The sequence below is a fragment of the Ovis aries genome, chromosome 16 (genome assembly GCF_016772045.2).
Source record: "Ovis aries strain OAR_USU_Benz2616 breed Rambouillet chromosome 16, ARS-UI_Ramb_v3.0, whole genome shotgun sequence".
In the NCBI taxonomy this organism is placed as follows: domain Eukaryota; kingdom Metazoa; phylum Chordata; class Mammalia; order Artiodactyla; family Bovidae; genus Ovis; species Ovis aries.
In genome coordinates, this window is record NC_056069.1 from 15,049,549 (window position 1) to 15,073,065 (window position 23,517).

General features: G+C 41.7%; 1 protein-coding gene and 1 non-coding gene across 2 annotated transcripts in view; both read right to left on the reverse strand.

Moving 5' to 3' along the window:
- Positions 1–23,517, reverse strand: part of RGS7BP (regulator of G protein signaling 7 binding protein) — a 108,727-nt gene that overhangs the window by 76,224 nt on the left and 8,986 nt on the right. The gene's annotated exons all lie outside the window — the stretch shown is intronic.
- Positions 19,109–19,181, reverse strand: TRNAG-CCC (transfer RNA glycine (anticodon CCC)). Its single transcript has one exon. It is a non-coding gene; the product is annotated as a tRNA-Gly (tRNA).

A 23,517-nucleotide genomic window follows, 5' to 3' on the forward strand; every position in this document is an offset into this window, starting at 1 on the left:
CTCCGGGAGTTGGTGATGGACAGGGATGCCTGGCATACTGTGATTCATGGGGTCGCAGAGTTGGACACAACTGAGTGACTGAACTGAAGCTAAATAAATTTTCAAAAGATAAAAATTAAGTCAGGGCAATAAAGTGGAAATGTTTGGAAAATGTTAAGTGTTGAAGCTGAAAAAAATTGTTTTCTTATTAAAACTGATATAAATTAAAATTAGCTATATGTATGGTTGAGGTTAAATAATGCATGTTAATTAGGTTTATCAACCCTTAAAATTCATAAATTGACATGAAAACATGTTAAAGCAGAAGGAAAGAGGAGCTTTATAATTAATCAGTTGAGACAGTTACGTCCAAGGCTGTGATTTCCCTCCCTTTCCTTCATCTCTCACTTTTCCCATGTGGCTGCCGTCAGGCATTTAACACTGAGTGAAACTTTCCTGTGGGTCTTCATATACCAGGCTTTGAATAGTCTATCAGAAAGCTTAGAATAGCAGTTTGACAGACCAGGCAGAGATAGTCTTTATATGATCATCTCTTTTATGGATTCTTGATAAAAGTCAAGAGTCTAACGCTGAAATATTTCTGTGAGGGAATATCCATCATAATCTAGATCAAAATGGTAGCTTTTCTGGGGATTTGACTTGACCCAGGGATAGAACTGAGAGAAATTCATGGCTAACCTACTTCTAGGATATCTCTCTTGAATATAAATAATTTAGCCAAGCTTCTAGTGAGAAGCACAGCTCAGAGACTCTAGAATGAACATCCCTAGCAGGTACAGTAGAAGCTCTCTTATCCAGTGTTGCTGAGACTGGTAATTGGGTGACCAGTAAGTCAGCTCTAACTCTGTATCTTAAATTGTTATTTTAAGCTGAGACATACATTTATGGTCACCCACCAGTTTGCTGATGAAAGGCAAAGGTTTTCTTTTTGAATGTGATCAGTGTTCTCCATCTGACAAAACCCCACACCCATAATAATCATCTCCAATTTCTACTTTCAATTTCTTTTAAGTGCAGCAAGAACTTAAATACTTGTGATTCACACCAAGTGCAAAATCCTCCTAAAATTTTATGATTATTGCACCTGGTGTTTTACAGTTATCTTGTCCACACCTACTGTGATAGTAATTTTTTCTCACCAGCTCACTTTTATGGTCCCTTTCTAAGGTATACAACTACTTAATCTGTATGTTAACAGGTCTCTTTTGCCCCTCCTATCTCACCAGTTTACATAGTTAAAATTATAGCATAAACATGTTTGGAAACCAACATAACTGACTCTTGATAAGCACATAACTCAACTGGATGGTGGTGTGCAGAAGTCCATAGCATGTATTAGATGGTTTCCAATGTGGGCATTTTGGGCTTCCCAGGTGGCTCAGCGGTAAAGACTCTGCCTGCCAATGCAGGAGACATAGGAGACATGGTTTAGATCCCTGGTTCAAGACCCTCTGGAATAGGACATGGCAACCCACTCCAGAGCTACAGTCCATGAGGTCACAAAAGAGTCAGACATGACTTAGAGACTAAACAACAACAACAGTGTGGGCATTAGGAGGTTTTACAGAAGAAATGGAGAGCTTCTCTTAATCCAGCAGGCTTAAGAAAGTGAAGGTCAGCTGAAAGGATACCAATAGTAGCTGAGATGTAGATGTTCTGTGTTGTTGGTTGACAGATAACATGTACGCTTTATATACATTTTGTTTTGAAATGTGAAGTGTCTTATATATATTCCTTGCTTTGATGAAAAATCAACCCCTCTCTGAACAAAGATAAATTGCAGGAAGAAGTACAAACAGGTTTAAGATTTTCATACTACTACTACAACCTATTTGGATTTTTTTTTTTTAAACTGTGAATGTACATGGCAATAAACACCAGAAGGAACATAATCATCCGGGTTAACACAATTTTTTTTTTTTCATGTTCTCCTCTCTGAAGATATCTAATGCTCACAAGGTCCTTCTAAGAATTTTCTTATTTCTCTATTCCCTCACTGTGATCATTACTTCCTGCTCCCACTTGAGGTTTGCCCACAGAAATCAGAAATACCTTGTTTTTACTGCTATGACTATAGGTTTCTGTCTTTAAATGCGGCCCTGTTCCAAGATTATGAGCTTCCTTTTGGCTGTGCCTTGATATTTAAAGAGGATATTCCCTACATGAAGAGGATATTAGGACTCCAGTTCTGAAAGCCTGCTACACAGTGCAAGACTATTTTGATTTTGAGAGTTACACATTATCCTTTTCTGCAAAATATAGACTTAAATTGGTATCTCCACAGTATTTTTTTCAATTACGACTGCACCCCAAAGGCTTGTCTGTATGGATACCCCAGGCAACTAAGTCTCTGGATCTTCTTCATGTTATACATTTTGATTCTGAAACTTTCTTCCAAAAGACTAGATTTCCACCTTTTAAAAAACTGATATTGGTGTTGGCAAGACCATTTAATCTCCATAGAGGAAGAAGGGTTCATTCCTATCTGCTAGAGAAGGAGGGTGAAACATCTAGTTCAGTTTTAGACGGAAATGAATAGGAATTTGAGGATGTCTTACTTTGTGTTATTTAATATCTAAGTTATATTAGCTTTTTTGTCATTTAATGATCAGCTTTTATTTATAGCTCTTAAGCTGACCGTGTGTTTTGCTCTTTGATTTTGATGGTGAGCTGGAGAGATGAGCCTGGTAGGAAGCATCTCTTCAGAAGTTATTCACTCTTGGGGTGAGAGCAGAATCAATCCTATCCCAAGCATTCATTCAGGTTTTTTGCAGCATTGTGCCCACCAGGGGATGCACTGAGTATATGACACTGAGGCTGGGGTCAGGCATCTGAGGTACTCACCTACCCTGACAAGAGAAACGTGCACACTGGAGTGGGTTTCTTTATGGTCTAAATCAGGATGGGGATGAATACATGCCTCTAAGGGACAGCAAAACTTCTTGGCACCTGTGTCAATAGCTACTGCTTCCATTTCCCCACCTCCTGTTCCCTCTTCAGCTCTCCAATCTGGACTTCTGTCCCTACCACTCTGCCAGCTGCTCACATCAAGGTCACCAAGAACCTCTCTCTCACAAAATCCCCTGCTTCTCTTACTTGACATTTCAGTAGCATTTGACACAACAATCACATCTTCCATCTTTTTTAAAAAATATATTTATTTATGTATTTACTTGGCTGTTCTGGGACTTAGATGCAGCAGGCGAATCTTTAGTCTCAACATGCAAACTCTTAGTTGCGGCATGTGGGATCTACTTCTCCAACTAGGGATCGAACCTGGGCCCCCTGCATTGAGAGTGCAGAGTCTCAGCCACTGGACCAGCAGGAAAGTCCCCATACCTTCCATTTTGAGACACTTTTTATCTTGACTTCCAGGGCACTCCAACCCTAAATTCCTGGCTCCTCCTCAGCCGTGTTGCCTGGGTCTCGCCTTTCTTTCTAAACATGCTCAGCCCGGAGTTCTCTTCTGTTGTCCATTTACCTTACCTCTCTAAGTGAACTCATTCAGTCCCAAAGTTTTAAATACCACCTCCATGCCAATGATTTCCAAATTTAAATTTATAGCCCTGACCTTTCCTCTGAGCTCCAGGCTTGTTCCAATGGACATTAGCTTCTAATGGATATTAATGGATGCCTAAAGAAATCTCAAAGTTATTATGTTCAAATAGAGCTTTTCATTTTTTTCTCTCTCATTCCCCAAAGTGTGCCTCACCTAGACCTCCTTGTTTCCTGTCAAGGCGTTACTGTCCGGTCAGCTGCTCAGGCCAAAGACAAAGGATTCCTGTTTGACTCTTTTCCTTTCATCTCCCACCTCCATGTCACCCTCTCCAACCTTCAGTCCATCTGGAAATCCTTCTACCTTCACCTCTAAAATAAGCCAGTCCTACTTGAGCAACTGATTTCTCTCTCGCCCTCTAAAGTCTTCTCCCACATATTTAAAAACACAAATCTCATTCTCCAGTGGCTTTTCACTGCAGTTTTGAATCAAATCCACCCTTATCCGTTACCTCATGAGGCCTGGTTGGGTTAGCTTCTAGCTCCCTCCTTGACCTTATCTGGCCCTGCTTTTCCACCCTCTCCAGTCTGTCAGATTCTAGAACTCGCCAAGCTTGTTCTTGCCTCAGGGTCTTGGCACTTTCTTCTCCTTCTGCCCAAAATGCTCTGCCCCAGATCTTTGCAGGGCTAGTTCCTCTTACTATTCAAGTCTCATCTCAAACATCACCGCCACAGAGAGGACTTCCCTGACCACCCAAACCAGCTACCTTCTCCTTGCCCTGGATGTGACACGCTTGTCCTGTTACCCTTTTATATTATCATCTTTGTACAGGTACCACTTTTGTAACTATCTTGCCTGTTATCTTATTTGTCACAAGTCTCCTCTATAAATTCCATGAGGGTGTAGCACTGTATCACATCTACTTTATTTCCTGAGGTATCCCCACTGCTTGATATACTGGTGCTCAATAAATCTTTGTTGAAAGAGTAACTGTAGTTCAGAAATAGCTGTGAGAAACAGATTGGAGTAACCTCCAACTCTTACTTGGGGCAGTTTTACTGCAATGCGTCAAATTACAAAGAGGCATTTGAATGGGTATGAGATTTTTCTTAAAATCCAGACCTCTTGAAGGTATATAATTTCATTTATAAAAGAAAATCTCAGGTGATGATCTCCTTATTTAACTCCTTAACCTGCCACTTTTAAGATCTGTGGTTCTCAACATTGGTTGCCTGCTGGAATCACCTGGCTGGCTTGAGTCTCACGCATAGAGATGCTGATATTATGGATGTGTGTTGTAGCCTAAGTATCAGTGGTTATTAAAAGCTTTCCAGGTGATTCTAGTACGCGACCAAAGTTGAGAATCCTTGTTCTAGGAGATATTTTTGGACCTCATGAAATGTTTTTCCAAAGCTCATGAAATCTGAAAAATAGAGCCATTTGTCTTCGAATCTAGTATGTTAGGTTTCCACACCTTCTTATTCATTAATACAAACACGGTAGAAAATGCCTATTTTATCCTGGTTGAGTTTCAGTACCACCAATGACAGCAGTCTTCCTAAAGCTGAGAAGGCAACAAAAAAGACTGAATGCATTTCAGAAGCAGTAAGAAGAGAACTGAATTCAGGTAGGAGATGATGTTCCACTCAAAAGATAAGAAATGAAGGGGTTACATATGTGGCTCAATGGAGAAACTGGTATGATTATCTCTTGGACCATTTCAACTGATGGAAGAGTTCTCAAGGATGACAACCAGCGGATACTCTGGCAGGAGGAGAGATTACCTGGTAACAGCAGTATCGTGTTAGCGGTGTCTTGGGGAAACGACACAAGAGCAGTGGTCTCTATTTCAATCAGTATGTGTATAGGATGAAGCTATGAGAAAAGAGATTCAGAGACACAAGAGCCAAGAACAATCCTGGAAGGGCGGGTGGGGGTGGGGGCGGGGAGGTTGTCTGATAAAATCAGTGATTCACGCTGCAGCAGAGGCTGATAGAATAGCCCATGTGAGACAAACCCCCAGCTACCCAAACCAGAGCAGAATGGCCTGGAAAGGAAGTGTGTAGGGCCTGGGAGGATCAGACTCCTCAAAGAAGGTCGGATGTGGACTAAAGGTAACAGCAGTGCCCCTGGGACCGAAGAACAGAGAAATTTTGTTTCATTATTTCTAGAGGTATTTGAGCAGCTGATGCTTTTACTTTGTGAAGTAGGAGACTAGATCATCACTCTTTTTACTCATTGTTTTTAAATGGAAATGGCCTTCTGAATACTTAGGAAAGCAAACACAGATGCTCTAACAATTTAACTTCCTGAAACAAAAGGTTATTATTTTGACACTTGAAAAGGTATTTACACAATTTCTTCTAAGAGTAAATGCTCTTTATAGAGCCCATTCTGCCTCTCTCTGCTTTACAGATGAAGCCTCATTGTTCTAGGGAGTGCTTTCTGTTTTGGTTTATAAAAAACAGACATGGGGCTGATACAACCCAGGTTCAGCTTCAGGAAAAAAGGATATTGCAACAAATTGTGGTAGTGCTTGCATGGTTTAGATAAAGATTTAAACAATGATAACATTAAGTCATTATACAGCTCTTTCCATTTATGGCTCCAGCTCCATTTTTCTCATCAAAATTAGCCTGACTTTTAGTATAAACTTGTCTTGGGTGAGCTCCTTTCTTTAATTTTTCTGAAAGGCAGTGAGCGTGCCCAAAAGACTTATGAAACAAAATTTTTCAAGACCGAAGTTTCTCTCTAAAAACAGCACTTACCAGTAAGGAATTTTTATACTTTAGCTGTGTGGATATGTACATAGCAAGGAAAGGGGTGGTGGGGGGAGCAGAAACCTAGCAGGTAGGAAACCAGAGGATAGAACAAGAGGTGAATTTCCAAGACGATGCACATTTTAAACACTGTCTCATATTAGTCTCTTTACTACCCCAGTGTTATCACTACAGGGATTCTGTAAATTACCTACATCCCTTATGTGGTTTGAAAAATGAGACTATCTCTAATTCTTACATTGAAACGTACTTACGACACAGGGACTCAAACTCATACATGCAAGAAAGGCCCATCACACACAGGGACAAACAAGATCTATTTTTAAAGGGTGTATGAATCTTTAATTTTGAAATCCCAGAACGGGGTACTAGAAGCCTCAGTGCCTAGCACACACAGAAGTGCATGATAAATATAGGCAGAATAACTGAATGAACAAGGAGGGCATTTCCAGAGTCTGGCTGACAGCAGCTGTGACCCTGCTGCTTGGGGTGACTCTTTATGCAGTGGAGCTGGACTGGAACACTAAGGAGAGTGTAAACCCTCAGACCTCCAAACTTGGGAGATGGCAGATAACAAACTCCCCAGGTGCAGTTTTGCTTTCTTCTCATTCTTCTCAAATTGATGTCTCCAATGACTTTTGAGTCATTTTTAAATAAAAAAAAATGAATATATGTATTTTTATAATAGCTTGTAATTTCCTTAGAAACCTGTCTTATGAGGTTTTTTTCCTAACACTGCAGGAAAATAGAAAAATACAGATACATCTTTTAAACCACCGTTGTTTTGCAGGAGACATTAGTCCTTTCTTTCATTGTTCAACATTCAGCCTGTCTTACCTATTAAGAGATTCCCCATTATCAGTGGTGCTGAGGGGTCACAATGTCCTGCTTCCCATTATGGAAGCTGATGCAGGGCAGTCACTCTCTCTACTCCCTGCAGCCAGGGTGCTAGCCGCACATGACCAGTTGGGCAATCCTTCCAGGCCTCTGAAACTCAAGTGTGACCCAAGAGGAAGGGGTGATTAGGACTCATTTGGGGGCAGCAGTGTCCATCAGTAGGATTAGCCAGGGCAACATCCTGGCCGGCCTGTTTTTGATATGTAGCCCATATAGTCTCCTTCGGTTTACATCTATTTTCCACGCCCTCCCTCACACTGCCCCATTTGATTGTATGATCTCCCCATCAACCTTCCAAAATATCCTTCTATTTGCTTATGATGTCCAGAGTAAGCTGCTCTTGCTTGCAACAAAAACCCAAATTGATATAATTACTGACCAATAACAGAACAGTTCCTGGCAGTTATTAAAAAATGAAGGGGGAAGCAAAAATGATAAATTATCAAGTGAATTTGAACCACATTCAGATATTATTTATGTTCTTCCAATGGTGGCACCAGAGGAAGTCTAGTGGCCTGTGAGCCAAGAGGTCGTGAGTTCAAGACCTGACCTTGCCATTTACTATGTGACCTTGGGTAAAACACTTAATCTCTAAGAATCTCCATTTCCTCACCTACAGCACAAGAATAAATCCATCACAGAGGTATGTTCTAAGGACAATGGGAGACTATTTTTATCATTAAAGGAGTCTTAAATCTTAAAGCTATTTTTATCACTCCAGGCCAACAAAATCTCTTCTATAGAATCTCATCTTGTCCACCAGCTCAGTTCAGTCGCTCAGTTGTGTCTGACTCCTTGTGACCCCATGGATTGCAGCATGCCAGGGTTCCCTGTCCATCACCAACTCCTGTTCATAATCCACATCTATTACATATTTCCTAGTTTCTTCTTTGGCTTCAAATTCTTGTTCAAAAAGTACTTTATATTATTATTTCCAGTGTAAGCAATAAAGCATAAACTAAGTTAAAAATATGAGTGGATGACTTCCTTGTTTCTTAGTTCAACAGCTGAGTTTATATTTGGCCCAACTGAGGCCACTCCCCTACTGAAAGACATACAGAGCAGAGCTCAAACCATAGTTTGTTTGCCTATTGATCACCACATCCTTCAAAGCTACCGTTCGAACTTTGGCTTCTACCTAAAATTTGTGACTGAAACATGTTCTCCCAGTTTCTTGATGTCATTTAGTATAGAATTAAAGTCCTGCCCATGGAAGCTCTTAGTGAAGTCACTCAGTCGTGTCCAACTCTTTGCGACCCCATGGACTGTAGCCTACCAAGCTCCTCTGTCCATGGGATTTTCCAGGCAATAGTACTGGAGTGGATTGCCATTTCCTTCTCCAGGGGATCTTCCCGACCCAGGGATCGAACCCGGGTCTCCCGCATTGTAGACAGACGCTCTACTGTCTGAGCCAGCTTTCTGGTCAAGTAATGCAGGCACAGCTAAGGAAGACTGTAAAAACTGAGGCAGAGAAAGGGAGGTGGCGTGATGCTGGCCTAGCAAGGATTAGAGTCTGAGATCTGGTCATTGGTCTTAGATGATGTAACATAAATTGTTTCTGGGCCGTGGATGTAACTCTTCCAGGTGAGGGCAGGAGCAAAGCCTGGGAACATCCCCTTGAGGAAAAAGGAAGGGAGACGCCTTTTGTTTGCTTGGTGATCCCTTTGTCTATGCCAGTGGTTGTCAAACTTATCTATGCATCTGAATCACCTGGGGATATTTAATAAATTCTGGAGCCCAGGCCATCCCCTCTACCCTTAAATCAGAACCGTTGAGGATGAGACCCAATCCCTAATATATTTTGAAGTTTCCCAGGTGATTCCAGTTGGCAACACTGGAATCCAGTGTGGGAACCACTGGCCTATGTTGTTCTCAGATCCTGTTTATGTTAATAAAGCTTGTGAATTGCAACCATCAATGTCAAAGTTTCTTTTTCCCCATTCCTCTCCTATTCTTAGTTCTCGTGAACTTGTCTGACAGCAAAGGTCCAGGTACACTCTATATTTTATGCTCCAGGTACACTCATTACATTTTATGCATATATATTGTTTTGTATTGAAAACATTTCTAAAAGCCTAATGACTTTTATAATAGAAAAATACTTGCCTTAAACCCAAAGTCATTTTCTAATGTGACTGCGTTTAGCAGTGGCTCATCATTTCTCTAAGGCATTTTTTTCTGAAATGAAATACTCTATTCTTGGTGTCAAATCACAGAGGAATTATTCCTGAGTGCTTGAAATAATACTCTTTTTTTAGTACTGAAATGGCAGAAAAAATACATTTTCTAATCAAAATACAATCTTCCAAACTATTTTTATCATTCCCCTCCCAAATTGTTAAAGCTATAAGCTTATACAATTCTATTTTTCTGGATTGCCATGAAAGTCCTACCAATATCACAAGGAGTTTTTGGTTAAGGGATTTTGGAAAAAGGAATAATAATAATAATAGCTGGCACTTATGAGGTATTTGACGTTTTGCTTAGTGTTTTACCTTCGTCACATCATTTAATTCTCACAGATATTATAACTCTTACTTTTTGCAGAAGTGGAAACTGAGGCACACAGGGGACGAGGATGCTGTGAGGTCACATCACACACTTAGTAAGTACCTAAGTTATTTTCTTCACAGAGGCATGTGTGAATGAACAGAAATTTATAGAGCAATTGTGTGCAAAAGGTGCACTAAGTCCTTGCACTGATGTCTCTCATTTTATCTTTATAACCACTGACATACAGGCAAAAAATATGACAGGATGCTCTAGGGAAGAAGCACAGATCAAAAGCCTCCTGGCTGTCTCTCCTCCCGACTTTCTCGCCCCTGCTTCCTCTCTAATTATTCTTTCCAGTGAAACGGGGGCAGTCCCGCCAGGACACAGAACAAATACTGCTGGAGAAATGCTTTCTCCTACTTTTTCTCTCTAGATCAGTAGTTCCAAATCAGGAAAATGAACGAGTCTAAAGCAGTTTTGAAGGTAACCTAGAGGACAAGCAAAGCTTCAGGTGTTTTTTTTTGTTTTTGTTTTTTGCCTCTAGCTGCCCAGTGACTAGAAGAACCACCACATAGACAAATATGCCTGTTTTTGAGATTATTCTACAAGTATGATCAAGGTGTATATTCAAGACGACATATGAGTCAATTTTCCCCCTTTAATGTTTAATACAGGATATTTAGAAAATACACACATATGTATAAAAGAGAAAATGAAAATAATTTACCCAGAAAGGAAAAATTATAAAATTTTGGTGCATATCTTTGCAATTACATCTAGCTGTATAATTTTTAAAAAATATTTCTTTGGCTGCTCCAGGTCTTAGTTGTAGCACTGGAGAGCTTCGGTGCAACATGCAGGATGTTCAGCCGTGTCCTGTGGGATCTATTAATACTTCCCTGACCAGGGATCATACCTGGACTCCCTGCATTGAGAGTATAGAGTCTTAGCCACTGAACCACCAGGGAAGTCCCTAGCTATATAATTTTCTTTTCTTTTTCAAATATGGGTCATACTGTAAAACTGTTTTATAATCTGTTTTTTCCACTTACTGTCATTTGCAAGGTTTGCACAGTATTCTAGCCTCTAGGTATAGTGTTATTTATTTAATTAATCTTCTACTGAATATTTAGATCACTCCTATTTTTTAACCATGACAAGTAATTCTATAATGTACAGACACACATTTTTGCAGCTTAAAGGAAACTTGAAAGAAAAAGAAAGTGAAAGTGTTAGTCTCTCAGTCATGTCTGACTCTTTGAGACCCCACGGACTGTAGCCCACCAGGCTCCTCTGTCCATGAGATTTCCTAGGCAAAAATACGGGAGTGGGTTGTCATCCCCTTCTCCAGGGGATCTTCCCGACCAGGGATTGAATCTGCCTCTCCAGCATTACAGGTGGATTCTTTACTGTCTGAGCCACAAGGGAAGCCCAAAGGAAACTTAGAAATGATATAAAAACCACAGTCTGGAGTAGTCAAGGGATTGATCAAAATTACTCAGTTGAAAGCTTGGCTGAAATTGATTACCAGTATGGCCCTCATTCCTCTATATCAGAGGTTCTCAACCCTGCAGAAAAATTTAAAAATATTATGCTTGGGCTTCACCTCCAGACATTCTGATGTAATCAATCTGGGGTGTGGAATCCAGCTATCGGTATTTTTGAAACTCCTCTAGGAAGTCTAACGTGCAGCAGAGTCTGATCCCCTGCTCAGCACCATGGGTTTCTGGAATCAAGAGCACACAGTCAGGTGTCCTGGAATCCTCTCGGCACTCACTCCTGCCCGTTAAAGGGGGAACATGAACACTCCTACGATTAATTATTCTTTCTTGAGCTAATAGCACTCGAGTGTTACTCTGGTGACTTCTTAGTCAATTTTCATGGGATATTTGGTCTTGAGAGCTGAACGACCAGTGCATACTCTTATCACTGCTCAGATTTTAGAGAGCTTTGAATGTTTGTTTTAGAGCCAGTACAGGGGAAAGGCAAATGAGCAGCTGCAGCTGGAGGGAAATCTGAGTGTCTTTGGCTTTTTACCACGTGTACTCAGAGCTACAAGGCCCTTTAGCATTGGCCCCAAGATCACAAAGGCTCTGATTCCTTCACCTGCCTTGTCTGGTTGCATCCCCCGGCATCTCCAGAAACTCTGGGGTGGTATTTCTGGAAACTACTGGTAGAGTGTTTAAACAGCACCATTAAAGCTATTCATTCGCATAGTAAGCTGGCCTGAGACTTTGCTGCCCCAGGTCCCAACTGTCCCATACAGGTGCCAACTGAATGAGAACTGGACACCACTGCCATTGCCTCTTCCTGGTGGCAGTGGAGTTGGAAACTGACTGTAACCTGAGGCTGGGGAAAGTGAAGCTCACCTCCCTCCTCCAGGTCAGAGACTGAAAAGTTAGGAAAAGACTGCTCACTATGTCTCATGTTGATTCGAAGAAACACCTGGAAGCAAAGTCAGTTGAGCTGCACAGCTCTAGCATTTACTGATTTAGCTTTCGGTTCACAGCCACAGGTTCTATCCCAAGGCCTGGGAGGGAAAGTGTTCAGGGAGCACGCTATACATAGAATACTACTCTTAGAAATTACAGAAAAGTGCCGGATTCCTTCTTTATTGTGGTAGATTGTTCCTGGGGCCTCCCCGCTGTCCTGGCTATGATGTGGGTTCCTCAGATCTGTTTAATACATCAGAACACCAACTGAAAGGAACGGAGGACATCCAAATGGAGCACATGCATGTCCGTTTATAAGAGAAAGGAATCTGCCTGGTCTCAGGTCTGGTTATCCAGAAATTCCTTAGAGACAAACAACAGGATGACTGGGGAGTGGTACCTGGGGGTGGTGGACAGGATCAGGGACTAGAAGGCAGAAGACCCGGCTTCTCAATTTGCCCCTGGCACTCACAGGCTGTGTGGTCAAAGATCAGTCACTTCACCTCTCAGAGCTTTAATTTCCTTATGTATAAAACAGGGATAATATTTCCAGCTCACAAAGGTATAAAAAGGATTAAGTGACTTAATATTTGTGGCAGCACTTTGCATCCTGCAAAGCAGCAGATATCCATACTGACAGGGCTTCTATTTATTCAGTGAAGGATGAGTGCACCTCTCAGGGGCCACTAGAGCTCCACGAAATCAAGGAATGTTAGACAGCACCCACTTTAGCTCTAAAGGCAGAGGCCCAAAGAACCCCTGCAATGGTAGAGAGGGGAACTGTCTTCATAAGACTACTTGGGAAGTCCCACTAGCTGTTCTTCCAATTGCTTGAAGGAGGGGAGGGATGGGTAGGGGGAAGGGCAAGAGAAGCATGGATGATCTACTGAGGCTACCTTAAATCTTAAGTCTGGAAGGGACATGTTGAGTAAAAGAAAATACCTGATGTAGGTTCCACACTCTTAAGCAGAGAAACTGATCAGAGAATTACACCCTTTGCTAGGAATTCAGGAATAGCTGTCTAAGAATGGCCTTGACTCTTTCGTGCAAGCTGACATTTGTCTGTATTTGTATATGGCATCCTTTTTCAGTTAAATCCGAATAGCTACTAAATCATATAAGTAATAGGAAATCAGGTTAAGAGAGTATTTCCCCCACCCCCCCCTTAGGATCTCATTTAGCTAAAGTAAAATATGTATGTCCTATATTTAGCTTTCATGTGGAACTCAGAGTCTGCTAGATATCTGACAGGCTATTTGTCTTGATCTTGATCCTAATAAGATCAATGGCTCCTGTTTGATACAAAAGAGTAATGGTGTGAGCTAGATGATAATGTAAATAATTGTCTTGGCAAAAGAGAGCATCTTTCAGGCAATTTGACTTCAGGATACATGTACAAATATTATAATTTCTTTCCTTAGGTTGAATTCTAAAAATGTTTAACATATTCCTAAGGCTAATTAAATATGTTTGACCTTCATTAACTAACAATTCAAGGCCAAAATATACATCTCTGTTCTTCCTATATTTGCTAGGGTTTTTTTACGTTTCATTTTGTTTAATGAGGTGACAGATATTAGTGAGTTTTAATACTCCAGACAGAAAGCAACAAAGAAGTTAAGAAGGTGATACAGTTACTAACACAAATACAAAATGGTCACACATCCTGGCATCTCTCTAATTGTTCATATCCAACCTTCTGTAAATATTCTGAGCAAGCAAGCAGGTGATAATTAACAGAGGTAGCCACTAATGGCTGAGGGCCACTTTCACTCAGCAGACTTTTCTGTTCGCCAACATTTAAAAATTGTGATAGCTCACACACAAACATGAATTCATGGATTCTCTTTTTAAAAAGCCACAAATACCTTTCTGCATGGGAATCAGTTATCAGTGGAGCCTGGTGGCAGCCTGCCTTAGACCCACAGGTGTGGACAGTCCAGCAGCCCCCTCCCCCTTCCCCCACCACTTTACTTTTTCACATCGCCTCCTGGTCCCTGATGGATCTGAGTTTGGAGAGTTGATTTGCACAACTGCCTCCAACCTTACAACTGCATGTTCCCTTTTCTTTTCCCTTCAGCTTCATCCTTTTATCCCTTGGCAGTGCCAGCTCCTTAATCAGCACAGCTCCCAAAGAACTAATTACTTCCTCCTTCCTCATTTTCTTTCCTCTTTTCCAGCTGAATCATTCTCCTTTCTTGCCTCTTTCCCCCTCACATCCCACAGACTTTCTTTCTCTGAAGTTGGAGATTGTCTTTATAACGGTGAAGCATGAAAAGCAAGACTTTCCCCAAGTGAACTGGGATGACTTGTCTTTCGGAAAGATTACACCTAAGCAGACATTTTAACTTGTTTCACATTTTCACATCAGATCCACGATGGTGCCTGTACAATAACCTAATAGGAAAATTTTGAGAATCATTCAAAGCTACTCTGAACAGACTTGGTAGCTTAAAACATATTTCATCCTCAGAAAACAAAAAGATTGAATCCATGAATATAAAAACAGTTGAGAGGGCTTGTTTTCTGGAGGGAACATTTGCTGAGTGATTTTGCATTATGGTGCATGCTGTGGCCTAAAATAATCTGAGCAGTTTCCTCGTTATTCAATGATGGTACAGTACGCAAACAGATGCAGCCATTTGAGCTCAAACTTCAGATAGTAAGAAAACAAGGTTTATGGCAAAAAACGTTCATGAAAGTCACCCAGCTTGGAAGATACAGCCATCTCCTTTAAACCCTGTCATCCTCCATGTAGTGACTCTGAGGTGAGGGGTGGCTGGGTCCTGATCCTGACCACGTGCTGATGGATAGGGACTACCTCAACTCGCCCCTCTGACTGTGCACAGAGAGAAGTCTCCTCAGACGTCCACAGGTGATCCGCCCACAGCTTCTCTTGGAGAATTATGAATTCTGGGGCTTTCAGCCCTCTGCTGTGGTGAAGGCAGCTGACCCAGTATAATGCTGACCTTTACGTGTCAACTGGACTCGACCACAGGATGCCCAGGCATGTGGTGAAACCCTGTTTCTGGAAGAGATTAGCATTTGCATTGGCACAGAGTAAAGCAGGAGTGGGTGGGCACCATTCAACCGCCTGAGGGTCCAAACAGAACAAAGCGGTGAAAGAAGGTCGAATTCTCTGTCTGTCTGAATGCTGAGCTAGAACATTAGTCCCCTCCTGCCCTCAGACTAGGACTCACATCATTGGTTCCCCTGCTTCTCGGGTCTTTGGACTCTGAGTGGATTAGACCACCACTTTCCTGGGTCTCCAGCTTGCAGATGGAAAACTGTGGGACTGCTCTGCCTCCATAATTGTGTGAGCCAATTTCTCATTTTATATTACCTCCCACCCCCACCCCAGCCCCACACCTGATTGTTTCTGGTTTTCTGGAGAATCCTAATGTGCCCCACACTAGGGAGAGATCTGGCACTCACTTCTCAGTAGGGTGAGTGTTTCTCTCTTCCACTGTGAGCATATTTGTGCTCATCCAAGCTACACATCCCCAAATCACAACCACAGAAAGATCCTGACCATTACCACCATTTGCCTCATCTGGTGCCTGCAGAAATGAACACTCAGTTGTGGTCCTCAGATGTGGTCTTCCTGTTTTTGAGCAGGACCCAAATGAGGACCATCACAAAACCAAAACAAATAGATTTTTATAAAAGTGCTAGTAAGAACAAGAACATGAGTCTCAAGATGACTTATCCTTGACTCACTTCCCCAAAACTCACTTCTTACCACATTTTCTTCTTACAACAGTGGGTTTTTTTTTCAAATACCCAGCCCCCCCCCGAACAGAAATAATGACTAAACCCCCAAATGTTTGAAATGTGTGACTTAAGAAACATGAATTATACATGATTATATACCAGAGGTAATTTTAGGAATTAATCTGTTTTCTACCTAAATGTTTCCTACATCAGAAATATTTTGGTGAGGGTGAGGGGGAATCATTCACTCTTTGATTCTAAGACAAGTAGGAATTTTCATAGTAATGGAATAACAGGAATATGATATTGAAGATTAAAAAATCAGAAATTGTCTATTTACTGATAATGAATACCTGAGAGAGGAAAAAACTATCAGTTTCACATAATTCCTGAGCTCAGGGAGTGGATGGCAAGAACGGAAATAAGAATTCCAAGCCATGGACTTGTTCATGCAGGCTTGACACAAATCATGAATTTCTTTAAAAAATGCAGTATCTGTAAAGTATACCAAAATGAGGTCTGTCTGCATACAAAAAGGGAGAAAACTTCCAAGCCAAATTTGATGCTTCAAAATGAGACCCAGTAAGGGAATAACAGGGCCTAAAATTTAGAACCTGAAGCTCTAAGAAGTTATCAGTCTGGTGGAAATCTGGAAATCCCATTAAGGGGCCGATTTAGATAATTACTGGGTATTCCTATTTTAAACTTCATTTGTGGGGAAAGCAGGAGCTCTTTTGGGTTTATTGACAAAGGATTTGGGTATTTTAAGAAGTGATGTTTTGAGACTGGTCTGGTAATTTCTGCCCATTCTTGTCATCTATGAGTCCTTCCCATCTTTTTGGCCAGCCTCCATGTTACTTTCCTGAGTGGTCCTATCATCCATCACCCAGTGGGAAGCTCTTTCTTGCGCCTCTCCTCCAAAGGGCTGAGTGGGCACCACTCCCCGCCCTTATCTGCAGTTCTCTTCCCACTCCTGTGCTCACTCAGGTGCTGGCGTGGAGCTGTGCGGCCTGTGTCACTGCGATATTAGAGCGTCCCCTCCTCCAGTGTGCTCTGCGGAGAAGTAGGTGGTTTCTTGAAATTCAGAATTCAGCCTGCCTCGACCTGGTCCAATATTTCTAGGACTTGAGTAGGGAAACAGACGAGAAAAGGGGTGCCCAAAGATGGAGCAATTTGAGGTAGACCCAGTACGGAGAGAGGAAGTCTGAAAAATTTGGAGCCCAGAGAGAAATGCTGAGGCCTGGAGAATGCAGAGCTGAGATCCATTCACATTCCACTGGCGGCTTCAGCAAGGCCATAATTTTGTTATTTTTTCCCTGCCTGCCTGTTTTCTTCTCTTACTAGCTGAGGAAACCTTAAAAACCCTCAAGTCAGCTGTGTGCTGGCTGAAGAGGTCCTTGTGCTGAAGTGAGTCCAGGGAAGCAGAGAGATTCTAAGTGGAAATAACACTTTATAACAGTGGAAGGGAAGGAAGGCAAGGTCAGCCAATCCTGGGGCCACTCGGAGAAAGAAAGGGGCTGCCTGGGGAAACAAAACAGCCCCATGTAGTGTCAAAATAAAGACTCAGGCACTATAAAGACCTATGTTCAAACTCCAACCCCGCCCAAAATCTTGACCAAATACCTTAACTTGTTGAACTAAATGTACTACCAAAAGGAAATTCTAAAAATATTTAGCATTATGGGTGCTCTGGGGAGCTTCCAGATGAAGTGTGGAAGCTCTAGTACAGGGGTCCCCCACTCCTATGTTAGGAACCAGGCTGCACAGCAGGTGAGTGGTGGGTGAGCAAGTGAAGCTTCATCGGTATTTACAGCTACTCCCCGTCACTCGCATCACCCCTGAGCTCTGCCTCCTTTTAGATCAGTGGCAGCATTAGGTTTCTTATAGGAATTCAAACCCTACTGTGAACCGTGCATGTCGGGGGTCTAGATTGTAAACTCCTTATGAGAACCATCCAGAAACTATCCTTCCCCCTGACCACCAGGGTCCATGAAAAAATCACCTTCCACAGAACAGATCCCTGGTGCCAAAAATGTTGGGGACTGCTGGTCTAGTCTCAAGAGTCAGCCTTGGAGTCTTATTGGCTATGAATGGGACCACGATCTTGGACCCACCAGGGTCAAGTCACTTGAACCACAAGAGTCACCAGGACCACTGTTCTGACATGCTTGAATTTGTGAAAGAATCCCAGCTCCCACCTACCTAGTTCACAGTAGGCTCTATGATTAGGCTGGTCTCTGCTACTCATGGGTACAAGCATTTCTTGGGCCAAAATAGCTCCCTTTAAGATATTATCTCACTGGGTTCTAAGTAAATATTATTTCAGATGAACTCATTTAATCATGAAATAACACAGGCAAAGGGGTACAGCACACAGTTGGTTCTCAGCACAGTGAAACTCCTATTTCTGTTTCTCCTTGGTTCAAGACACACAAACGGTGTCTTTTCAAGTTTACTCACAGCAGAAACCTCAAAGACACACGAAAGAGGAAGGGCTTTACTCCTTGCACCCAAAGCTCTGTCCCGGTGACATCCCGCCCTTAATGAAGTAGTCTTCCCTGGCTACCCCACCCAAGCTGAGCTGACTGCCACCTCCTTTGTGCCTCTCCTACTATCTACACATTTCTATTATAGCAGTACTCCCACTGTTTTGCAATGATTTGTTTACATGTCTGCTTGTTTACACAGATGCTAGGCAATAAGCTCCCTGAAGGGCAGGGAATGTGTTGTATTTCTTTTCTTACCTCCAGAGCCTTGAACAGTGGCCAGCCCATAGTAGGTGTTCAATATTTAAGGAAGAAATGGAAGGACTAATAAGCCAAGAAGGAAATGGGCAGGAAGGAGGGGTAGATGCTAGGGGATCTCCTCCCACTACTTTCTCCCCCTGCAACACCCCTTTCCTCACTTCTCACATCCAAGCGCCCTACCCTTCCTCCTGTCTCCCTAGTCTTGCTAAAGTTCCCCTATCCTGGGCCTCAGGAAGCATCACTTTGGCTTACAGATTGGGAAACATCCTCACTAGACAGCTAATATGGACAGAGATGTATATAGGTCACAGCATGAGAGTCATAAGATTTATTCCTGGCCAACAGGATGTTCATGGAAGTAGTTATGTGAGACTTTTGACAAAGCTTGCCATTTATTTATTTATTTTTAATTAATTATTTATTTGGCTGTGCTGGGCACGTGGGATCTTTAGTTGCAGCATGTAGAATCTTTTTCTTTTTCTTTAGTTTCGGCTAGTGGAATGTTTAGTTGTGGTTTGTGAACTCTTAGTTGCAGCAGGTGGGATCTAGCTCCTTGACCTGGGATTGAACCCGGACCCCCTGCATTGGGAGTGCAGAGTCTTAGCCACTGGACCACCAGGGAAGTCCCCTGAAAAAGCTCTTTTAACAGAGACACAATTGTCTATGTCTTTGCCTTTTGCTCTCTGTCCTTGCTACTTGGAAGCATGGAGAGAATTTCTGGAGCTGAAGCACCAATCTTGGCACTTAGAGGAAAAGGCCAGATTATAGAAATCTCAGGCCTGATACCTTTAAATCATGAACCAATGTGTGCTATCCCCTATCACTGGGTTTATAATGATGCAAGAAAATAAACCTGTATCTATGAAAGTCACTGAAATTCAGCCTATGTTACTTGCAGCTGAAGTCAATTCCAAACTGATCATCTAGTCTTTCTTTCCCTCAGACATGCCAAGGTCGGTTCATTTTAGAACCTTTAAACTTGCTATTCCTTCTGCCTGAAATGTTTTTCTCTTAGCTCATCACACGACTCCTCAAAGTCAGATATCAAGTTAGAATGCCACCTTCTCAGACGTCACCACATCCATCATTCTTTAATAATATCATCCTATTTTGTTTTTTCCACTGCTTTTATCACTCTCTGAAATGCTCTCTCCTTTCCTTGTTTCCTTTTGTTTTTGTCCATTCAGGCTGCTATAACAAAATACCACAGACTGGGTGGCTTAGAAACAAAGGAAGAAAGTGAAGTCGCTCAGTCCTATCCAACTCTTAGCGACCCCATGGGCTGCAGCCCACCAGGCTCCTCCGTCCATGGGATTTTCCAGGCCAGAGTACTGGAGTGGGCTGCCATTTCACTGTGAAATACATTTCTGTATTGGAGTTTTGGAGATGGGAAATATGAGATCAAGGCACAAAAAGGTCTTGTTTGGTGTGAGCCTTCTTCCTGGCTCACAGTTTTGGAGATGGGAAATATGAGATCAAGGCACAAAAAGGTCCTGTTTGGTGAGAGCCTTCTTCCTGGCTCACAGCCAGTGCCCTCTCTGTGTGTTCTCACTGGTGGAAGGGGTGAGGGATATTTCTGGAGCCTTCTTTATTAGCACACTAATCCCATACATGACGGCTCCATCCGATGGCTTCAGTACCTTTCAAGGACCCACCTACCAGTGTCATCACACTGGGCATCAGAATTTCAACATAATAAATTTTGTGGGGACGCAAAATTTTAGACTATAGCTCTTCTTGATCATCCCTACCATGAATGCAGGGACCTTCTCTATTTTTTCAGAACTGCTGTGTTTCTGGCACCTAGAAAAGCACGTGGCATATGGATGCTCTATGAATAGGTCTCCAGAAAGGAAGATGACTTCCAGAGTTGGAAATGAATATGTTTCCTCACCAAAGATACTGTCACATGTGTTGAATAGGTTTACAGTTTAGGAAATTATGGGTTAAATACCATTTATGTCCCGACTGCTGTATATAACACCATTTACATGAGATAATGAGTTTCAAGTTCAGTCTCTCTTAATGAACTCACAATGTTGATCATAGATCATCTTGAAGCTTATACCCATATCCAGAAAACCCTGCCTCCCTACCTTTTATTCCTAATATAGCTCATCAGATTTTTGCTCAGTGATGGAATTTTTTTCTTTGATTTAAAATAAAGTTTAGAAAGTAGGATGAATTGAGACAGTAGCACTGACATATATACACTACCATGTGTACCATGTGTAAAACAGCTTGTGAGAAGCAGCTGTATAGCGCAGGGAACTCAGCCCAGTGCTCTGTGTTGACCTAGAATGCTGTCTTGGGGGTGGGGGAGGCTCAAGAGGGAGAGGATATATGTATACTTACAGCTGATTCATGTTTTTGTATAGCAGAAACTAATACAATATTGTAAAGCAATGATCCTCCAATTAAGAATACATTAAAAAAATAAAATTTAGATCTATTTTTTTTTAAACCCCCTCCATTTCTGGTAGATTTTTAAAAATTGATTTCTTGAATGTCACTACTTATCCTCCTTGTAGGCCTTATTCTATTTCACATCCTGCTGTGTGAAAATTATACTCAAACCCTTTCAAAGGCACCTTGCCTAACTTCCTATCCTCCCAAGTGGTTCCTGAACCTTTAATCTTTTTCATGGGTCCATTTAAAGGCAGAAAAAAATATTCTGATTCACTTTGGGACCCTCTAATCCACTCTGAATTTCTGTGCAAGGAGCATGGCAGACAATGAGACTGCAAGCAAGACCTTGACATTTAGGAGAGTAAATTATTTCTTTTAATAGATGGAATGGGATTTTTCATCTAGAAACCATAGATGTAGACTTGATAGAATGGGGCCATCCCGCTACACACCCTTAAGGACTGAAAAGCAGACTAGTCTGAGTAAGCAAAGTATGTACCAGTTAAATGGTAAAAGTTAAGTCCAGGAATACAGACTGGGGACAAAGGTCATGTGTTGTTTCCCCATATTTGCGCTCTCTCTTTGCCTTAGAGTTAAGGTCCTTCTTTTATTTAAGGCGGCAGGGATAAGAGAATACTTTTTCCTTGTCTCCCTCACAGTGAGTTGTGGCCACATGATGCAGCTCTGGAGGAAGTTCCGTTTGGGTCTGCTGAAAAAGAGAGGACCCAGCTGGGAAGTGGCCTCTCGCCTTCCACCCTTCTTCTGGTCTGGAACTGGGACTCATGGCTGGAGCTCCGGTTGCAATCTCACAGCATAAAGTGAAACTGATGGAAGCACGAACAACAGGCAGCAGAAATGCTCACCTGTGAGCCAGCATACCAGTTCCAAACTGGCCATTCTAGGGCTTCTTTTCTGCGGCAGAATAAACCCTGGTGTCTTTAAGCAACTGCTACTTTGAATTTTTGTGTTCAGTATAACCAAATGTAATCCATTTTTATACAAATGCTCACATAGCGAGCTTTAAAAAATATCCCAGTGCCTAGGCTGCCTCCCAGATCATCTAAATCAGAAACTCTAGGGATGGAATTCAAGCATCAGCAATTTTTTAAAGCTTCCCAGGTGACTACAGTGCGCAGCCCAGGTTGAGAATCACCGCTTCAGGCTGACAGGCCTTATTTTCAGCATGTTCAAGAATCTCCTCTGGGGTGGGGTGGTGCTTGTTAAAAAAGTTGGATTTCCAGGCCTTGTTCCCTAGAACTTTGGTTCATGTCAGTCCGAGGGCACCCCACATGATTCTGAGACAGGTTAATGCATGACTCCCATTTAAAGAAACACTGCTTTAGGCAATGGAGCATCTTTGAAAGTTTTAAAGCAAAGAAGTGACAAGATCAGAGGAGAGTTTTAGCAGGATTAGTCTGGATCTAGTGAGAGACTGAAAGGAAGAGGTGAGAGACTAATGGTGAGGAGACCAACTGGAATAGTTGATGGCCTGAGGGGACTTGACTCTGAACTAAGCGGGTGGCCACAGAAATGGGGTGAAAAAGAGATACAACAGATGTTGGAAAAGATAGAACAGCACAGGACTTAGTATCTGACAGAATAAGACCGTGGGAGACTTTGAGATACTTATTTTTAGTAACTGAAGAATATGCTAGGGGTTTGATGCCTTCTGGGTTAACGCATCCCCCCACCTCCAACACACACACTTTGGCTCAAACTCAGTTAAACAGCTGTAGATTGTTAGCTTACTATTTATCTACACCTGCAAATGTTAAGTTGATTTTTGTTAACCTATTGTAACTAGAGTTTTCCATTGGATTGGAAACATTATTTGCTAAAGCAGCATTTCTTTTTAAAGGCTTAGACACATTTTCTAACAGGAATCTATTTCAGACATTTTAGTATTTATTTATAAGTATATATAATATGTGTATGAACAGGCAATATACATATGTGTATATATGTATATAGACAAGCAATTAAAGGTTTTTCAGGAAGTTTTCACTTTTTTTTTTTAAGTCATGTCTTCCACAGATGTGTATAATGGACTTTTGGACTCAGAGGGAGAGGGAGAGGGTGGGATGATTTGGAAGAATGGCATTGTAACATGTATACTATCATGTACACCTGTGGTTGATTCATGTCAGTATGTGTATTAGTCATGTCTTCTAGAGCAGAGGAAATAAAAGAACTGTGAGGTGGTTTAGTTACTGCTCCGGAGTTTGCTTTATATAGGTATCTTTTTGGATGAGACGCATCTAAACTGTCAAGGGCTAAGTGTTTAAAACATGGTTTTTAAAAAATAATCTCAGTAGAAAATGGTTGTTTAACTACTCAACATAAAGTCACCAAATAGATGTTAGGATGATATTTATCAAATAACCTGAAACATGATTACCTTCTGAGTAATTCTAAAATACACAGTGCCCACTAATTTCTTATAAGAATGAACATCTATGCCTCAGAAATTGATCTTCAGTGTGTGCTTCCAGTCCTCTCATTTAAAAACCAACATATTGGTTTTATAGTTATAAACCAGAAAAAATAAA